This window comes from Mustela nigripes, chromosome 1, assembly GCF_022355385.1.
Source record: "Mustela nigripes isolate SB6536 chromosome 1, MUSNIG.SB6536, whole genome shotgun sequence".
Lineage (NCBI taxonomy): Eukaryota > Metazoa > Chordata > Mammalia > Carnivora > Mustelidae > Mustela > Mustela nigripes.
Genome location: NC_081557.1, coordinates 98,167,131 through 98,181,956, shown reverse-complemented (window position 1 = coordinate 98,181,956; position 14,826 = coordinate 98,167,131). Strand labels below are relative to the sequence as shown.

The window sequence follows — 14,826 nt, the reverse complement described above, 5'->3', positions numbered from 1 at the left end:
CTCAGCATGGACTCGGCTTCCCTCTCTCTCCCTGCTTGTGATCTGTGTGTCCAAAAAAAAAAAAAAAAAAAATCCAACAAACCTAACCCAACCGAAACTGTGGGGAGTTGCGGGGGTTGGGGTGGCTAACAAAAGCCTCCATCCATAAGGATGTGGTGGATATCTAAAAATTCATGTTTTTATGTTTCTGTTTCTCAGAGAATACTGTTTCTCTCTTAAAAATCAGGTTAATCTCCACCTTGTTTTGTTCTGTTTTTTTAAGATTTATTTGACAGAGAAGAGTTTCAGTGAGCACAAGCAGGGAGTATGGGGGAGGGAGAAGCAGGCTCCTTGCTGAGCATGGAGCTAGAGGCAGGGCTCGATCTCAGGACCCTGGGATCATGACCTGAGCTGAAGGAAGACACTTAACCAACTGAGCAACAATGCGCTGTACTTAGAGAAGACTCCACAGTTGTATGCTCTTATACATTAATTCTCTACTAACAAAAATCCGAGAAGACCAAACAAGTCACATTATGGCTATTTTATAGTTAAGAAACAAGGACAACTGCACGAAGATTTCTTGTTCTCAGTCACGCGGGTAATCACTGGCCAAAGAGTCTTTTGACACCTATCCTAGAGTCCAGAGGACTACTATATACTCACCTGTCTTCCCCTATTTGATATTTAAAAAGTACTTGTGGAAATTACCCAAAGAAAATAATAAATGTGTACAATGATAGAGCTGCAAAGATTCTAGTTACAGTGTTATTTATACAAGTGTATATAATACTGAGATATTAGTTAAGTGAACCATGGTATACCTATAGGTTCTGCTAGACTTCGACGCAGCCCATCAAAACGTTACAGAAAAATATTAAATGACATGGGAACATACCTACAAACTACTAAAAAGGCAGGTTATAAAACCACATGTACAGTATCATCACATTTCTTTTTTTACAGTATTAATGTAAAGACTAGTATGATTATACCCCAAAATAATCAAGTCTCTATGAATTAAAATGAATCTGTAAATTTCTAAAATAAAAAAGTAGAGCTTTTGTAATAAGAAAAACACTTTCTTTAAAATGAAAGAACAAAATTATTCCAATAAACTGAAGTCAGACCTAGAAATTCACCATAATATTTAATAAAATCTAAGTAGATGAATCTTTTTTCAAAAAGAGAATTTAAAAATTCAAATTTTTGAGGAAAATAATGACTAAGATACATACCTTATGATGAAAACAGATTAATATATTTTATTTAAAATCCTTAGACCCATAGAACAAAATAAATAGCAAAATAAAAGTAATGGAACAGAAAAATATCCAATAGTCACTACAAAAAGTTACTAAGGAAAGTAAATAAATATATATAAAGATATCACTACAAACAAACAAAGATTATCACTCAGACCCCACTCAGTAAATGGTTAAAACACAAACTCTCTACAAACTGTTTACAAAATAAATGCACAACTGTGCTGATTTAAATCACAAATCAAAATGGCTTTAAGGTATTACTGATTATATCTCATTAAACTAGCAAAATAATTTTTTTTTTTTTTTGACAGACAGAGATCACAGGTAGACAGAGAGGCAGGCAGAGAGAGAGGAGGAAGCAGGCTCCCTGCTGAGCAGAGAGCCCGATGCGGGGCTCGATCCCAGAACCCTGGGACCATGACCTGAGCCGAAGGCAGAGGCTTTAACCCACTGAGCCACCCAGGCGTCCCAAACTAGCAAAATAATTATTAATTACACATCCCAATATTGATGAAGCAGTATTGCTAAAAAAATAGATAAATACTGCTGGTAGCACCATAAACTGGCTCAGTGTTTCTAAGAAATAAGTTGTCAATATTAACAGAAGCTCAATTTTTTTTCTGAAAAGGAACTTCTCCTTCTGGAATATATCCCAAAGAAATAAAGAAATACAAAAGAAAGTAATCTGTAGCAAGATATTCTCAGCAGTACTCATGATAAAAGCCAATGATTAAAATTACAATGTTGAAACTCTGATAACATGATGGACTCTTACAGGTTTTCTCTGTATTATGACAAATTGTATAAACATTTACATTAGGATAAGTGATTATGTAACCATTCATTTTAATTATGTAAAACACAGGTATCCTTACAAATATCTTGAAAAACAAACTGGCCACTTAATAATCAGGGTCTTATTTTCTAAATTGGTTATATCTCACTTTATGAGCTTATATGACATATATAAGAATCCCACTTTAAATCTTTTTAGGATCCTGCTGTGTTTTTAGTTATTACTGAAAAATATATATTTTAGTATGTATGTGTATTATGTATATGTATATGTAAATATGTATTTAGTTATTACTGAAAAATATATAACACTTAACACTAAAATAATATTTAACCTCAGTAATACATTTCTAATCTTTACACGATTGCATTAGTTATGTTTTTTCTTTTTTCCTGAAACTAGCCATTTGTTAGTACCAAAATGGACAATTTAATAAAATGTCACATAAAGAGCTAAGATACCAAGACAACCGAGATACGTCTTTGGTTTCCATCTTTAACTGATTCATCTTGAAATCACTGTCTTTCAGAGTCTTCCTTTCTTTCTTTTCTTAAAAAAAAATAAGATAATATATAATCACCTAAACCACTGTATATCAGCGATACTTAATACCAATCAACTCTTCTCCCATCTGCCCTCATAATACATAATTACTGAGAAAAAATTTACTCCCGCCTCCCTACTCTTCCTAAATTTTTTAAAGTGGTCTTACCCTAAATCTCTCTGCTATACTGACTCCCCCAGAAGCAAGGAAGCACAATCAAGGCAAAGACATACTCAACAAGTAGTTTTAAAAGACGCTAAGAGCATACACATTCCCCATTGCCAGAAAATTAACTGTATGGTTATGTACTCTAAATACAATGTTTAGAGGTGCCTGGGTGGCTCTGTTGGTCAATCATCTGCCTTCCACTTAGGTGGCGATCCCAGGGTCCTCGAATTGGAGCCCCACATCTGGCTCTTGGTTTAGCAGGGAGCCTGCTTTTCCCTGTTCCAGTCACTCCCCCTGCTTGTACTCTCTGTCAAATAAATAAATTAAAATCTTAAAAAAATACACACAATGTTTACAGATAAAGAATTTATATGAAACATTCTCTTCTTTGTCCTTTAACTCTGAGGGTGACCCTCAAGCCTCCCCTCTACCACAAACAATGGAAAAACAGCCTCATGCTAAACACCCTGAGCTCTATTAAGTCAGTGGCACAACAGGCTCTTCTCACCTGCCAGGTGGTAAAACAGGTGTTAAGTCTAATCCATACTGGCCTATACTGAAGCTTCAATAATTTATACCACACTGCCTAATTTTACTCTTAAGATCTCCTTTTCCTCCATGCCTAACTATAAATTTTTTCCTGTCTTTTGAGACACAGAAGCAATCTCTGAACCAACTCTGATTTCTCCACAGACCAAAAAGTTACAAAAGAATTCCTTTGCCAATTTACTGGGGAATTAGGAAGCAGTGTGACAAAGAGAAATATAAACTAAATTAATAAGGTAACTCTGGAAGTCAAAAACCAACACAATAACAACATCTACAATAAAAAAGTTCTTAATCACTTTTCCCCTGGACGGGCACTTCGGTGAAGCTTGTGAAGCCTTTCCTAGAAAAGCATTTTAAAAATGTGCAAAATAAAATATATTAACATTGCATAATTCCAATTATATTGGAATGCAATTATCGAAATATTAAAATCACACATTTATGACACAGTAATATCTGTGCTTAATTAATCTTTAAATAAAAGTATTTACAAGTGGATCTAATGATTAAACTCCTAAGTAATGATGAGTTTATTTCTCTAACAGTAACAGACTATGAAAATATCTACAATTTCTATTGGTAGTACTGCTAATACTACCAGTTCCCTACACTAATAATGGAAGAAAACATGTTAAAAAGATGCAACATTTTTCCCTATCCAAGTTCAGACACAGGTTTAAAACCTCTACAATACACAGAACTATACTGTATTTTCAGCTCAGTGTTAATACTGAATTTAATAGCAATATTAATGCACCTTTAGCTACATAATGCCATGTCATTCCCGAAGTGAAGCAAAAAGGGCAAAAAAAATTTTAGCTCCATTATGCAAATGAAGGGCAAAATTAAGAAGGCTCGTGAATGAAGAAAGTATCCGTAGAATACTCGCTCTCCAGACACTTTTACATCTATTACCTAATCTTCATAATAACTGCTCTCTTCCCTCTGCCCAAGATAGGATCCCTCATTCTTTTAATAAGGAATTTAATATTCAGATAAATGACCTGCCCAAAGTAATAAAGCTAGTTAACCATCAGAAGTCCTGTTAAACCCTAGTCCTAGGGCTCTTCTGGCTTTCCTATTCTGCCTTTTTTCTGACATTCTAGCTAAGCTCATCTCAAACAATTTTAAGAGCTTTTCAAAAAGCTAAAGCTCATTCTTCTGTTGTTTTCAGGTCAAAAGACTACCTCTAAAAACATTATAAGGTACAGGTTAATATTGGTATAATCACAGTGCACCTGAGTGGCTCACTTGGTTAAGTGTCCAACTCTAGACTTCATTCAGCTCAGGTCTTGATCTCAGGGTTTTGAGTTCAAGCCCAAACCCAGCTAGGAGCCGACTTAAAAAATAATACTGGTATAATCACCTCTGTAAATGGGTTTCCTGTAAGGGTGATATGCAGTTCCAAATAAGGTATTAAGTACTTGCTTATGTAGAAAGTGATTTTTGTTCAAAGATATTTTCAAGGAAATGAAATATTCAATATTTTTGAGCAATTTTTACATGCTACTGAAAATGCAAAGCAAATTTCTAAAACTTAAAATATAAAGCAGAATTGCAGTATTAAAAACAAAAGCTTTGGGGCACCTGGGTGGCTCAGTGTTTAAAGCCTCTGCCTTCGGCTCAGGTAGTGATCTCAGGGTCCTAGGATTGGGCCCCCGCATTGGGCTCTCTGCTCATCGGGAAGCCTGCTTCCTCCTCTCTCTCTCTGCCTGCCTCTCTGCCTACCTGTGATCTCTCTCTCCATCAAATAAATAAATAAAATCTTAAAAAAAAAAAAAAAAGCTTCACACTGAATTCAGATTCTCTTCTAAAAGAAATCTGTAAATTCAAAGGAACACCTTATCAATATTGTTCCCAAGGTGGGTAGAAAAACAATACATTACCATTTGCATTGATAAATTTTAAACGCCAAAAGCTAAGAAAGCTAAATCCAGTCCAAGTACTTCATTTAACACTTACGAAAACACCAAAAACTAATATAGTAAGTTTTCAAAGATGTAAAAACAGATTCATGTAAGTCACCTTAGCAGCAGGAAAGAAGCAAAGTTCCAAAATGATCTGAATTCTCACATGTCATTCTACGCTTTATAGGTTTCCAAACACCGGACTTTAAAGCAGCTTATTTTTAAGACGAAATAAAGTAATTATGTTTCTTAAATATCTCTTAAATTGGACAAAACTCTTTCATGCAGTCAATAAGGTTATATGCCAGTTCTATCATTAAATATCAGGAGTCCAGAAGATGGCTAACAAAGTTTAATCTGCCCTACACACTCAGTAAAAGCCAACCGGTTCCAGATTCAATTAAGCATGGCTGACATTTCCTGTACCCCCATTCTCCCTTTTATTTGTTGCACTCATGTGCCCGCTCATTCCATACACTAGCCAGGATTTTTGGTTATAAACAACACCTACTCAACTTATTGAAAGTTACTAGTTAACGTACACAAACAATAGGAAAATTTTAAAAATAAAGTAGGAAACAACACTCAAATCTCACATCACAGAAGACTCTGCTTAGAACACTGATGCACTAAATATTAACTCCCGTTCCTACATACAAGAGCATTTAGGCAGTGACCACACTTCATGGTGCAGCACATCTATATTACCATTAGTGTGAAGTTCTCAATATCTTACTCCCCAAATACAGAGAGTATTTGGCACAGAAGTATATATGTACCTTTGTTATCTTAAAGTCTGCAAACTTTTTCCCTAAAGGGCCAGGTAAAGGGGCACTTGGGTGGCTCAGTCTCATAAGCATCTGCCTTCAGCTCAGCTGATGATCTCAGTTCTGGAATCAAGCCCTGCATCAGGCTCCTTGCTCAACAGGGAACCTGCTTCTCCCTCTCCCTCTGCTGCTCCCCCTGCTGGTGCTCTCTCTCTGCTCTCTCAAATAAATAAATAAAAATCTTTTTTAAAAGGGACAGGCAAGTAAACTTCTTAGGTTTTCCAAGGCCATATGGTCTCTATTGCAATGACTCTGGGGTTGTAGCATGAAAGCAGCCATAGATAATATGTAAACAAATGTACTACCGTGTTCAAATAAATTTTTATTTTTAAAAATGGAATAGGCTGCATTTGGCTAACAGGCCACAGTTTGTCAACCCCTGCCTTCTAAGTATTTTAGCAGAAATCAATGCTTTTCATTTCTTAATTTAAATAAATGTAGTACCCAAGAAGATAGGAACTGACATATTCATGCCAGATTATGTATAACAGATCAGTACTGGATGTGACTTTGGGTGGGGAGAAAGAAAGAATTCAAAACACTTGGTATATGAATAAGGAAAACAATCTAGTAAGAGGAGAATCATAAGAAAGGGCAATCCCAAGGGGCTCCTGGGTGGCTCAGTGGGTTAAAGCTTCTGCCTTCAGCTCAGGTCATGATCTCAGAGTCCTGGAATCGAGCTGCGAACCTGGACGCCCCTGCGGGGGGCCCTGCATAGCAGGGGCCACAGGGGTACACAGGCCCCTCCACAAGTAGCGGGTGAGCCGTGGGAGCCTGTGTGTCAAGGCCGTGGATGGGGGCAGGCAGGGCACGAGCAGATCCTGGAGGCCAGTGGGCGCCCTCACATGTTGGTGCTCATTCGGGACTGGCTGGCTGCGTCCTCTCTGCTCAGCGGGGAGCCTGCTTCCTCCTCTCTCTCTGCCTGCCTCTCTGCCTACTTGTGATCTGTCAAACAAATAAATAAAATCTTTAAAAAAAAAGAAAAGAAAAGAAAAGAAAAAAGGGCAATCCCACTACCCTTACCAGTGACTAGCTAGGTATGGAATAATATATCCCAATCCCAGCCTATGCAACTAAGAAGACATCTGTTGGGGGGCTTCTGGAAAGGGGAGTCCTTCTCATTCCTCTGAGCACTGCCGTATGGATGGCATGCGAGTGCTGCTGAGCCAGATTGTAACAAGACGAAACAGTCTTACTATAAAGGTTAAGGGGGAACACCACAGAGCAGAGAACTGTAAAGAGGAGTCCTTGATGTCACTGAGCTATTCTTGAACCTCCAGACTTCATTATATAAGATCATACATTTCCTCAGTATTTAAGCCAGGTTGAGAATTTTCTATTATTGAGGCCAAAGTATCTTACGTGACAGAAGTCCTTGAAAAAAGATTGCTCACTTCACAGTTTCATTGCAGCTAGTCTTATTTAACTTCAATTTTCCACAAATTAAAGAAAAATTTAAGGTCCCAAAAGCCCATAGAGACTACCTACAACTCAGAAAAAACTATCTGTTACACTTACTGATACTAAAATTTTGTAACTTTACAAATTCTATAATCATGGGGGGAAAACAAAACAATGTGCTGCTACCTCCTTCTTTGATACTGTACCTAAGACACTCCTTCAACAAGGTTTCTTTCCTCTGAATCAGTGGTTGGCAAACTTTTTCTGTAAAGGGCCAGAGAATGAAAACTTTAGGTTTTGCAAAATATATGGCCTCTGATGTTACAGCTCACAAAAGCAGTCATATATAGTATGTAACCAAATGGGATTTCTATGTTCCAATAAAACTTCATTTACAAAATCAGGAAAGCAGGCCACATCTGGCCTGCCAACTAGTTCGTTGACCTCTCCTCTAAATGACTAAAGCAAAGACAGTATCTTTCTCAAACAAATCAACTTGACTAAAACTCAAAAACAGTTTACTTCAAATGTATATAAATTAGGTAGAAAAGTAACCCAGCATGTCTTGAGCATTCTACTCAAATATATTAGAGTGCTTGATGTTAAAAAAAAAAAAAGTCGTTACCTTACTTTAAATATAACATCTGCAAAATGCAATTTAGAATTGTTATAGAGTAATACATATTATAACAGAAAAACAATACAAAACATGCATATGCACATTTATAACATCTACCTATTGAATAAAACTAAGTATTTTAAATTAGTAAATCTGCAAGTATTTCTACACTGGTTATTCAAAGAAAAAAACTATACAACTTGTAACCTGACCGAACCCTTCTTTTCCAGGAAGCTGAAGCTAGAATTCAGTATTAAATGCAATGAGGAAAGAAGTAAATCCTATGGACTATTTTTCCTTTCCAATCAGTTCCTAATATAAAGACACGTATTTTCAAAGGACACCACTTTCCACTACCAATCATATGCCATACTCTAGGGAGAAAACAAAAATTGAATTTCACCTTCAATCATTAAGCAAGAAAATTTGCACAAACACGTAAACACACTGAGATTATAGGAAATCACACTGTGTGATTTCATATAGGAAATCCCATTGTGTGATTTCATTCAACTGATAAGAATCTGAGAAACATTAACGTTTAATACAGTAATAAACAAATACCCTTTCAAAGTCTGTTACAAAATAACCTTGTTTTTATAGACTTTAAAAATCACAAATACGAGATAAAGTATAGGTTAAAGTATAGGTTCGTCCTTGCATAAGTATTGTCATTTTCCGTACAGAAGGAAGTGCTAATATCAATTATCACTTACGAAAAACATGATGAAACAGGTGGGGGGGTAGTTCTGGGGAGTAAGAGACTTTATTTTCCCTTTACATCTTTCTAGATTTTTAACGTTTGTCATAAAGTGTATTACTTTTATAGTCTTTAAAAATGGTTTAATATTTATGTTCAACAGAAATTAAAATAAAGAAATATACCAAGAACTAAATAAGTAAGAAAAGCAGGAGTCTGTGAAAGAGGCTAAAAACTAAGGAACTCTCTGGTCAGACTGGACACTTCGATCACGGAAGAGGTGAGCTTCACTGATTGCAAAAATAAGGGACCATCTGGAAGAACCTCAGCCATGAGTAACAACACTGCAAGGCTTAAAATAACCTTGTAAGAGGGGAGTCCACAGCAACTTAACCCAGGTCCCCTGAGTCCATCACCCCATGGGTACCATCGGGGTAGTTACCAAGTGTCCATTAGCTTTTGGTCTGCTGGAGGCGCAACCTTTCGAAGACAGGGTGCCTTCCTTGAGTTCCCAGATTCACAGAAGTAGAATAAAATTATGTTAGTTTTACCCTATCAGGTATGCTCCACTGGCACAGCTCAGTCTCTCAGTCTTCGCAATCTTCACAGGACACATTTTTTTTAGGCTTTGGTCTTTGGGAAACATTGGTTAAAATTTGCCATTTTTAAATGGCCTAAGTTAAAATGCATTAAATTAAAAATGGATGAAAAAACAAGATTCCCACCGTCACTCCACATTGGAGACTCTAATTAGACTCTACACAAATTATATTAAAAGATTAAGAACTGAAATTAAAATAAAAATATATAAAGACTTCATTTCAACAAAATGCCAAAGATAAAAATGAATAAAATCCAATTCTGCTCTTCCTAATGGTAAAGCAATCAACAAGAAACAACCCTTGCTCCCCTCCCTGAGACTACTGACAGGGAGAGAAGAGCCAAGTCTGTCATCTCTTACCACCAGGAAAAAGAATAATCAGTTTAAGTTCCAGTTAAGCAATGACAAAGTCTAAAAACAAAAGACAGACTCAACATACTTTACTCACATCAAAATTAATTATCTTTTTCTACAAATATTTCTGAGTCTCTCCTACACAATCTTCCATGTGTAGGGCTACAGGCAGGAACAAAACAATGTATAATCCACAAGAATTTAACATTTCTAAATGTCATAATCAAATTTTGCCTCATTGAAATAAAACTGTAAAGAACTGCAATGCGTATCTATTCATTCCTTAATAATAATATATCAACTGCTTGTTAAATTCCATCCTACATAAAAAAGTGATTAAGCAAAGAAATAAAGTCAGGACAATCCTTTTTTAAAGCATTATTATTAACTTCAAAAGGAGTGTTCTACCCTTTGTCATTTGCCACATTTTTATCCTATTAGTCTCTGAAAGATAAAACACACCGGAGTTCTGGAATTTTTTTTTTTTAAAAAGTGCAATCCTGAATAGTAATCTCTTCTCAAATCTAATAATGCTGTTTTGAGGAATGGATTAGGCCATTATTTATTTACCCAGCCAAATGAACGGGGCAATTGTTTATTCAGAGCTCCGTCTGAAATATAAAAGAGTATTTAGTGTTCTAAAAAATGTATGCTTCCGAAACAATAGATTGCAATGTGGATGTCCAAGTACTCCTGTATCAAATAAACCCTGATTATCGTCGACTTTTACATTTGCATCATGCCAGCCTTAGGGCCACAGGACTGATTAAAACGTCCTCTACACATTCTCAACTCTATTTTTAAATTTATCTCTGGTGAAACTGACTTCACATTCCCAATCTCATTAATCACCACCACTCCTTGGGGTGGGGGGTGGGGGGGGGGGTAACCAAATGCTGGGAAGGGCTGAAGAATCCTGCCGTACCTGTACGGGAAGCGAGGCGCCTCACTGAACGGACAGAACCCAGCGCCCCTCTTTCGGAGGGAGCCCGGAAATGAAGTTGAGAAGCCGTCCCGGGAGGGGGGGACCGTGAGGTCCTCAACTTGGGTGGTGGGGTCTGAGACCCCAGGCCGGGCTGCCCGCAGGGCCGGGCAAAGTTGGGCGGCTCCGAGGCCGCCGCAGCCCCAGCAGCAGCAGCAGCAGGTAGAGCGAGCGGGCCGGCCGGGAGCCGCGGGCCTGCGGGTGCGGGTGCCGGGAGCCGCTCCGCGCCCCAAACCCCGGAATGCAACATCCCTCTTGCCACTAGGGAGAACGCACGCTCTCTAGTAATTCAACACCCTTACTTGGACGGGGGGGGCCGTGGGGGGGGGGGGCGGGGGGTGGGGGAAGAAGTTCTAATAAATCCCCCCACACAGACTGCAAAACGTAATTCTACCCGCGCGGGCTGGATTTTCAGAGTCCCCTGAAGGCACCGGCCAGGCCGCGCTGGGGCCGCGCCCAGGCGGCGGGAAACCGCGGCTTCCGCGGGGCTGGGGGGTCCAGGGCCCACCCCGAGGGCGGCCCGCGCGCCCGAGCGGAGCAGAAACGCGCGGCGCCTGCTTCGGGCCGCGCCCCGCCGCTCTCGCCTGCCCCGAGGTTCGGCCGGGCCCGCCGGGCCGTTAGAGCGGCGGCGCCGCGGCCCGCGGGGCGCGAACAGAGAGACGCGCGAGGCCCTCGCGGCGCGGCCGCCGGACAGCGCGGGCCCCGCAACTTCTCGCCGCCACCTCAGCGTCTCCGGCGCCGCCTGGGGAACAGGGGTGGGGGAAGGGAGGGCGCCGGCGGCTTACCCTGAGAGCGAGCGGCTCCTTCCCGCCCCGAGCGCGGCTGGGGCGCTGCGCGGCGGCGCCGGGCGTCGCGGCGGCGGCAGGAGGGACAGGCGGCGGTGGGAAGCGCTGGGCCGCCGGAGACGAGAGGCGCCGCCACCGCCGCAGACAGCTCCGCAATATGGCCGCCCGGCGGCTCCTCGGGGGGAAAGGCGGGGCTGCCCCGCGCCCCCCGCCTCCCCCTGCCGGCCGGCCGGCCTCGCGCCGCGGCCTGAGCGCCAACGCCGCCGCCGCCGCCGCCGTGAGGGCCGCCCGCGCCCCGCCCCCCGCGCTCGCTCCGGACCGCCGCACGCCGCGTCGCCGGGGGTCGTGGAGCGGGGTGGGGACGCGCGAGGGTGGGCCTCCTACAGGGAGCGCGGCGGGAAGCCCTTCCTGGCGGGACTGGGCTGCAGGGACGCGGGCTGTGAGGGCGCCCGCCGCACCCCACCCCCCCCCCCCCCCCCCCCCCGGGGCGTCCGGGGCTCCCGGGCCGCGGGCGGTGAGGGCCCCCGCCGCCCCCCCCCCCCCCACCCCCCCGCCAGTGGAAACTTGAAACTCCCGCTGGTGCCAGAAAACTCGCCCAGGGCGTTTCCATCGCCCCCGAGGAGGGACTCCTCTTCCCGGAGGGGATCCTGAACCGATCGGGTATGACTTGGCCGCTCAGCTGGAGAATCCAGGACCAGGAGACGGAAACCGACCTATCTTAGAGAAATTTGTGTCTAATGATTGTAGCAGTTTTTACCCAACTAGGAAAACTTGCTTTTTCGGATAACTCCACCAAAACCTCGATGGTAATGTCCCCAGTCGCGAGTGCAGATTTTTATCCTTTAGACAAGGATATTTGATCATTTTTTATTACCACCGACATTTTTGGGGGGGAGTTGACCAAGAAGGAAAAACTGGAACTGAGGCCCCCCAAAAGCAGCCAAACCTAAATTATCCTAGAATTAGAGGTTAGACAGTTGGTCCTCCCCTAACCCCAGGCCGCTCTCTTTAGTCAGTGGCTGGGACTAGACAGACTCTTCCTAGTCTCTGTTCTCCCATCCTCTCCGTGTCTTCTGGGATTCAAAGAGCAACACCTGCTAGGAGTAAACATGAACGGTAGTGCACAAAACCAGATCGGTCCAGCTTGCCCCGTTTGCAGTCTTCCTGTAGTTTACCTTTTATGAACAAACTTGAGATTCAAATAAAATCTCAAGAGTGTACTTAACTTTTATAGAACAAATAATTCCTATCCTTCCTGCGTTAGCATTTGTCTTCCCTGAGAGGGTAGCGTTTCCAGAAACTCTTTCACTTAGGTTCACTAAGCTCCATCCCAGCTTCAGTGAGTCTCCCCCATTGCCCTCTGCGACCTATCTGAACAATTAAAAACCCTTTGAGTTAAAGGTCTTTAGATGGCAAATTCCTCAAGGATGGGAACCAGGTGTGTGCTTTTTCTTAACTAAAAGATTACTCCCTGACTTTATCCCCAGGGTGCAAGGATCAGGCAGGTAATTGTTCAACCTTCCACAATCAAGTTGCATGAGTAAAGATAGTCAAAGTATTAGGTAAATTCCTGGAGAGTACACTAATCAAGCAAAAGTATGCAACATACACACTTTTACATACTTTTGCAATAAAAACAAAGGATTCCCTATCGTTTGTCACATGCTAGGCACTAGAGCAACAGGCTTTTCACATGAGTATCTCTTTTGATAATTACAACAACCCTGTGTTTGGGGTCAATATTAGCATTTACCCCTTTTTTTAAAAAAATCATCGAATAAAGAGCCTCAAAGGAGTTAAGTAATCTGTAACACAGCCAGGAAGTGGCAGAGCAATGACCAGACCTAGTTATATTTGACTCCAGAGCCTTGATTTTATCCTAAACTCTACAAACAGACCAGAAAATGTGACATTTCAGTTGGCTATCATATTAGTAAATATTTAAGTAAAAGATAACATTCAAGGGTGGTGAGATAAAAAGGGTACTCTCAGACATTGTGAGTGGGAGTGTAAACTGAAACAACCTATTTAGAAAGCAATTTGGCACAGTGATTCAACCTATAAAAATGTGCATCCTCTTGTAACCCATAATCCCATATCTGGAATTCTTCCTGAATGAAGTCATCCGAAATAGAGCAAAAGCTTTATTCATAAACTGTAGATCACAATAGTATTTATAAGATGCAAAAATTAAACACAGAAACGAAGTCTCTTTTTGTTTGTTTGTTTTGGAAACGAAGTATCTTAAAGGTAGCCATATATGCTCTGTAACATTTTGGGTGAGGACTTTAAATGTTTATGTGATGTGTATCACATGGGTACTTTTTGTAGTATTAGAGGGAGGAAACAAGTTACAAAACTATCCATGCATTATGATCACATATATGTTTAAAAGAAACAACGAAGAGGGGTCTGGGTGGCTCACTTAGTTGGGTGTCCAACTCTTGTTTTAGGCTCAGGTCATGATCTCAGGGTTTTTAGGCTCTGTGCTCAGTGGGGAGTCTGCCTGAGACTCTGTCTCTGCCTCCGTCCCTGCCTCTCTCCCCATGCCCCGTGCCCACACACTCTCTCAAAACAAAACAAAACAAAAACAAAACAGTATGAAGTGTTAGGAAAACGAAAAAGATTGAAACCCAGGGTTGGCTGCACAGTTTTCTATGGATTTTTTTTCCTTTATTCTATTCTTCAGGGTTTTTTTTTCTTACTTTTACAGTATAAAAAAATTATTTAAGTTTAGTTTTACTATAGTGTGGATCATCAATGACACAAAAGCAGCATAGCCACTGTTTCCTAAGTGTGAGGTTATTCTGTGAAAAACTAATGAACTGAACCGGCAGAACTTTATAGTCAGGGGTCAGTGTAACTGTCATCTATACACATCATTGTTTTCTTTTGTTCCTTACATCAAATATATGCATCTTTAATGAAATATGAGTGACTTAATTGAAAATTTTCTTTCTCAGTTTTATCCCAACATTTCAGATTTCAAGGGGGAAGGTTCACATATTTGCTGAAACTACATTCATTCAGAAAAACAATCTGATGATATTATGAGTAGTTACAAAAAAATTCATATAACCCCTACCTAATATGCATGAAAAAGACAGACCAGGGGCACCTGGGTGGTGCGTTCAATTCTTGGTTTCAGCTCAGGTCATGATCTCAGAGTCCTGAGAGCACCCCTCTCTCAAATAAATAAATCTTAAAAAAAAAAAAAAAAAAAAAAAAAGACCAAAAGCAATCTATTTCAATCTATTACTAACTCTTCTATGCTACAATCTGATTGCACTCCACCATAACATACTAATTCTGGATTCTAGAAGTCCAATGATAGTTACAAAGCATT

General features: G+C 40.8%; 1 protein-coding gene across 2 annotated transcripts in view; it reads right to left on the bottom strand.

Moving 5' to 3' along the window:
• The window catches only part of RDX (radixin), a 90,842-nt gene extending 79,143 nt beyond the window's left edge, over window positions 1-11,699 (bottom strand). Inside the window, exon 1 of one of the 2 annotated variants that reach the window (XM_059417782.1) lies at window positions 11,481-11,699. The gene's annotated coding sequence lies outside the window, so the exon portion shown is untranslated. Of the gene's footprint in view, window positions 1-6,883; window positions 6,903-11,480 lie in introns of those variants that run through there. The other variant, XM_059417791.1, reaches the window with a different exon arrangement.
• Window positions 11,700-14,826: the final 3,127 nt, after the last annotated feature.